The 6,000-nt window shown below is 39.0% G+C and overlaps 1 pseudogene; it reads right to left on the bottom strand.

Annotated features, from left to right (window-relative positions):
- Positions 1 to 1,687: 1,687 nt before the first annotated feature.
- The window catches only part of LOC138385956 (MAP/microtubule affinity-regulating kinase 3-like), a 43,983-nt pseudogene continuing 39,670 nt past the window's right edge, over positions 1,688 to 6,000 (bottom strand).

The raw sequence follows: 6,000 nt of genomic DNA, 5'->3' as shown, positions 1-6,000 counted from the left end.
AGGTAGTTAAGTAGTGCAAAAAAAAAACAAGATTCAGATGTGGGACCCTTGAGACTAGAGAAGGAGAGGGCCCAGCACTTAAGAGGAACTGAAAGAGAGAAGGCAAAGAGACAAAGAGGCAGAGAAGGGAGAGAAGACAAGGACTAGAGAGAGAGATGTATACTCTAGACCGTTGACGTGCATAACTGCCTTCTAGGTAAATAAACCACGTGCGATTGTACCCGGATGACCTGTCACCGTGGCCACAGCTGTTCAGACCAGGGTAGAGGTAGAACAGGGCCATCTGCCTGCTGGCCTCGTGTGGCCAGAAAATGCCTCCCACCATATGAAGGATTGTTGAGCTGTGGACAGGGAAGAAGCAGCAGATGCAGGAGAGCGCTCTGCCCTCCGTCTGTCACCTAAAAGCAGGCCATAGAAGGTGCCCTGCCTGCCCTTTCTACCAGGGAGAAGAAAGGGTAACCAGTGAAGACAGCTTTAGACCTTCTCAGCCTGGAGATGATACCAGAGGAGTCTATATTAACAAACTTTACTAAGTACATCTTACCTGCCAGTAATTTGCCTTGCCCCAAGTTGCCAGCCATAGAGACTCAAAGTCCTTTTCCTTTGTCTTCTCACTTCTCTAAAAACTTACTGGGTGTGTGTGTGTGTGTGTGTGTGTGTATGTTTCTTTTTTAGACAGTCTTGCTCTGTTGCCCAGGATTGACCATTCTCATTGGGGTTTGTAAATCTTACCATGAAATATTTTGCAATTATGGAGCAAAGAAGATGGCTGGCCTCTCCTCAACAAAATTATGAGTATCAAAGTTTTCAAAAGGATTGTGTTTTGCAGATTCAAGGAAAAGAATGAGAAGTAATGATAAGCTGAAACTTTTAAATATGTAATTGAAATCTGGAAGTAGTTGTTACAAGATGGGATATGTTCTAGGTTCATGCAAGACCGGGCATGAGCAGTTAGTGGCAAGCACAGGACATTGTCCATTTTCGGCATATAGACTTTCAAACCAGGAACATGTGGGACAGAAATTTGGGTTTCCTATGTTTAAATTCTTGTAATTGTAATTTCTAATAAAGTTGTTTGCCACTATCCCTTTATTCTTACTCCTGTAAATCATTCATAAAATTACTTAAAATATAAAATAAATTAAAAGGGTCCATTGGACCCAGAGGTAAATGATAATTATTTTTCTCAGTGTACTGAGGGCTACCCCAGTATTGTTCAGAATAGCAAAAGATTGGAAACTTCTCAAAGGCCCATCAATAGGGCACTGGTAAATAAATAAATAAATAAGCAAGGTATATTCTTATAATGGAATATTACATTGATATAAAAATGATAAGGAAAAATATATGTTTACTGCTATGGAATAATTTCCAAAATATAAAGTGAAAAAATAACGTATAGAATGGGATATAAAACATACAATCATTTGTGTTACAAAAAAGGAGAAAAAGTATGAATTTGCTTAAATATGCATAAGCTATTTCTGATAATGTTGGTTTTATTTTTTCTGTTGAGGGCATGAGCTAGACACAGGCATGACAAGGAAATGTTTCAGCAAAAATCTCTTTGTTACCAAACTGACATCAGACTGAAAGGATAACTCAGAAAACACATGCTTAGGGTGTGGTCACGTGTCTCAGTGGCTTGTGCCAACCAAGTTTATTTCTCATTTACATTCCAAGGCCATTAAGGGTCTACCTGGGGCTTTTCTCTGCTCACTCTGGGCCCCACACTGACAGGGCAGCCATAGTCTTGAGTGATGCCGGTTGCCATGACCACTCTGGAGAGTCTTAGACCTGTAATTAAAAAAAAATATTTTTATGTTTGATATATGTTTAAGTTGAATGTATATAAAAAATATAGATTCTGTATATCTATCTATTGTAGGAAACAGTGTGTTGCATAGCAAGAGCAATGCCATCTTGAAGCAATCATGTAACCTAAAACATTTGAACCCCTTAATATTTTGAAATTAAAAAAAAAAGAAAGAAAGAAAATGCATAGAGCATGCACAGGCCTTTTGCTGCATGGGCATCACAGTCCCTGTAAAATGCCTGACAGAGTTAATCTGTTTCCTTCTAGTTTCCTTTCTTCCAAGGAAGTAAGTATTTTGTTCTCAGTAGAGAGTTTAGTTTTTAAGAAAAAAACAAGGCCAGAAAGCCAAACCTGATGTTAACTGCAAGGACCAGTTGGGGGTGAGGATTGGAAAATAAATGTGTATAAATAAATCCTACCTTTTGATAAACCTGAATGACATGTTTTTAAAAGAAATTAAGTAAAAAAAAAATTAACAGAAACAACTTGCACAAATTAAACTGAAAATCTAATCAATTATAGAGAGAAAGAAAAAAACCCAAATAAAACAGGGCTTCTCTTCTTGCTAATAGACAATGAAATGGTGACATTTGTTGAAAAAGTAAAATTATTACAGATAATTAAATGAGTATGTAATCTTTTAACTAGAAATATTAAAAAATCTGTACTTGAAAGAAAAAGGTTAGCAGTAAATATTGACTTCAGATGTAATTAAATCTACTTAAAGTTCTTCAGATAGATATACTTTTAACATAAAACTTAACATCTTGTGTTTAAGAAATGAAAAGTCATGTGCAATGTATTAGTACTAAAACAACATTTCTCAATTTTCTATAGAATATTCTATTAACAAAAACCTTGCCTTCTTATATATAAACATCAAAAAATTTCATTATAAAATATTTAACCATTAAGAAGATAATTACTTCTTTCAGGAAGATGATTTAAACGTTAACAGAACGTTTAGTACAGTGGTATGATATAAATCACTTTAAGAAAAAAATAGGTTATCGGGGTTTAAACTGAAATAGATGTTCCAGTTTTATATCTCAAAATAAATAAAAATTAAGTGACAAGATAACAGTATGGATTTATTTTTATGTAACAAACTGGAAGAACTCTGTTTAAAAAGGGTGACTCTGATTACTAAAAAAAGTTTACAGAGATGCACAGGCTGTGCCGAACAGAATCTAACAAAAGATTTTTTGAACTATGGATCAGATTTTTGTGATCATGTGATCGGCTTCCCTGGACAAGTACAGGCTGGGCTTGTTAACTTCTATTTGTAAAGGCCAGTTCTGTAACTGGACACAAGAGGCAAGGATATATGTCTGCTGCATAACTAAATTAGTGAAATCCTTGGACTTTTTTCTAATTTGGGATAACTCTGGCATTGGTTCAGATATTAACTAACCAATTAAAAAATGTCTAACTACTGTAAATAACCAACCACTTCATAATCAGATCAAAAGTGGTACACAGCAGTGTTATCCACTGTAAAGAGGACCACAACATGTGAAAATATTTTATAAATAAATACTACATAAATATAAAGTGGTATTATTCCAAAGATTGTTTTAGTTGAAAAATGACTAAAAAAATCTTCAAAATATATTTTTGTTTCCTAATTTCATACCTGGGAAAAGTCAGGGTTACTGGTCAAACACTACAGGACCAATTTTCTTAACTTTTCCTCCCATGAATCCCGTGAGGTATAAAGGAGGAGGACACTGCGGGATAGAGGCCTTTGCACTCTGCACGGTGGCCCAGGCCATGTGGACGAATCTGAGCAGGCCAGGCCTGGCCCCAGGAGAGGAGAGTTTCACTCCTGACTACAAAGGGTTCACAGCTCTGCAAAGCCATGTTGTCCAGGCAGAGTGTAGGTTTCCTGACACCAGCCCTCCTCACCTAGCCAGGCCCTGTCTGCCTTGCAACACATAAGTGCAAATACCCTAGCCTCTCAGGCACTGCAACTTTAATCCTAGCAATTATTGCTAAGGGAGGACAAGAAGCTTCAACCACTGCAACAAGGACCTTGGTTGTTTTTAGGAACAAGCTGCCTGTAACTGAAGGATGACTAAGGGAGACAACAGGGGTTGGTTTGCAAGCCTTAACAAGACAAGATAAAAAAGACTATCTATAAAAACTGAGGGGTAGAAATACCTGGAAATTTGGAAGTTGTAGAATAAAACCACCACCAAGAAACTGTTTTTTGGGTGGGGAAGGGGGGCTTGGGAAGAGGATCTCACTCTATAGCCCAGGTTGGAGTGCTCAGTGGCGTCATAGTAGCTCACTGCAACCTCAAACTCCTGGGCTCAGATCAAGTGATCCTCCTGCCTCACCTTCCCGAGTAACTGGGACTACAGGCACATGCCAGCATGCCTGGCTAATTTTTCTATTTTTTGTAGAGACAGGGTCTCATTATTGCCAAGGCTGGCCTCAAGCCATGCTTCTGTCTTGGCCTCCCAAAGTGCTGGGATCATAGGCATGAGACACCGCGCCTAGCCAACCACCTAGAATTTTTTAAACAAGAAACCTCCGTCTCCAATTTCAATTCAAATACATGAAATAAATGTAATTAGGAAGTAAGAGCAAAGGACTCACAACTGTATCAATCATTCACTGAGTTTTCTAAGGGGCACAAGTATAGTGGCTTAAAGTGGCCTCCTCTGGTCACAGACCTGGCTCTGCCTGACAGTTTTTTGCTGTAGGACCTTGAATATGTATACCTTAACCTCTCTGAACCTCATCTTCAGTTTCTTCTATGAAATAGGGAATATCTACTCCACTAGACTGTGGAGATGTAGTGAGTGTGTGTGTATATATTATAAATACAGATATACTCATTTTATACTTATAAATATGTACATATTTAGGGTTAGGGTTGGCGTTATATATAGAGACATATTTATAATTGTAAAATGGGTATATCTGTATATCTGTAGACATCTATCTTAGCACATAGTAAACATTCAAATAACGGTAGCTGATATTTTTATCAACAGTAGTCTTAAGATGACCCAAAAAGGAGCACAAAGGAGACAATTAAATAAACTCAAGGATTTTAATGATGTGCAAGGTCTTATTCAAAGAGCCTGTTACAGAACAAAGTGCATGGACACAAAGCTGCCTTTCTGAACCTAAATAAACTTGGAGTGCTGCACACGCCTCTGCTTGGGGCTCGGGGGGAAAATACCTGTTGATATTAAGCAGTGACAGAAGATGAACAGCCATGTAGATGGTACCTGGCTCCATCTTCTACCACCCAAGTTTCAGAGGCAGATTTCATTTTAGCCTAGTCCCTGTGGAAGGAGCTAGGGGACAGGGGGGCCTGGGACAGGCCATGGGGTGACCCTGAAAGGAAGGAATGATTTATCCTGGGGGTCAACACATTCTTTTTGGGTTGAATTCACTGTCTCTCTCGCTGGTCATGAACCCAGCCCCAAAATTAGCAAGGCCCTTTAGACCGTTCTGTTCTGTCCAGTCTGCAATGGGCTGGGGCTGAGGAGAGAATAAGAAGGTGGACTGAAACATTTTGACTTGTTTGACTTCCAGTTAATGCTAGTGGATATCATAAATCCTACCATATCTACTATTTGATATCCTAACAATAAACAGATCAGACTACTGAACCTAAGTTTTAGGTGATTAATCTGGAGAAATTAAGGAGACTGAAAGTGACATTTGGCTTACAGTTTAAATAATGGCAATGATGTGACACTGAGCAGGGTGCTAACAGACCATGGGAGCGCAGAGAAACAGGAGGGGGCGCTGATCACTGCAGACCTGAGAGGACAGACGCCTCCTGCTGTTCCGTGAGACACAGGTGACAGACAAGAGGGGCGGCAGCAGGCAAACCTGCAGGAAACCTCGGACAGACTAATCCACGGCCAGGCTTAATTTTAAAGAATTCCCTCCAGGAAGGCCCAAAACTGCAGGGTCTCTTGGGTTTCTGGGGTTTGTTCCTGGCTAAAGGTGCCTGTCACTACTTGCTATGGTTCAAAGTGATACCCTTTCTTTTTCCTCTGGAAGCAATCAATATTTCTGGGCTTTTGCAACATGTATACTAGATCATGGAAATGAAGTCAAAATTACCTCAAAGGACCCTTAGAGTTTCCCAAGGCTCAAAAAGACAGCCTAACTAGACACATGAAGCATTTTATACATAGCCTGATATTATTATT

The sequence above is a fragment of the Eulemur rufifrons genome, chromosome 7, assembly GCF_041146395.1.
Source record: "Eulemur rufifrons isolate Redbay chromosome 7, OSU_ERuf_1, whole genome shotgun sequence".
Lineage (NCBI taxonomy): Eukaryota > Metazoa > Chordata > Mammalia > Primates > Lemuridae > Eulemur > Eulemur rufifrons.
Note: the sequence above shows the minus strand (reverse complement) of the source record. Positions and strands in the feature narration are given on the sequence as shown.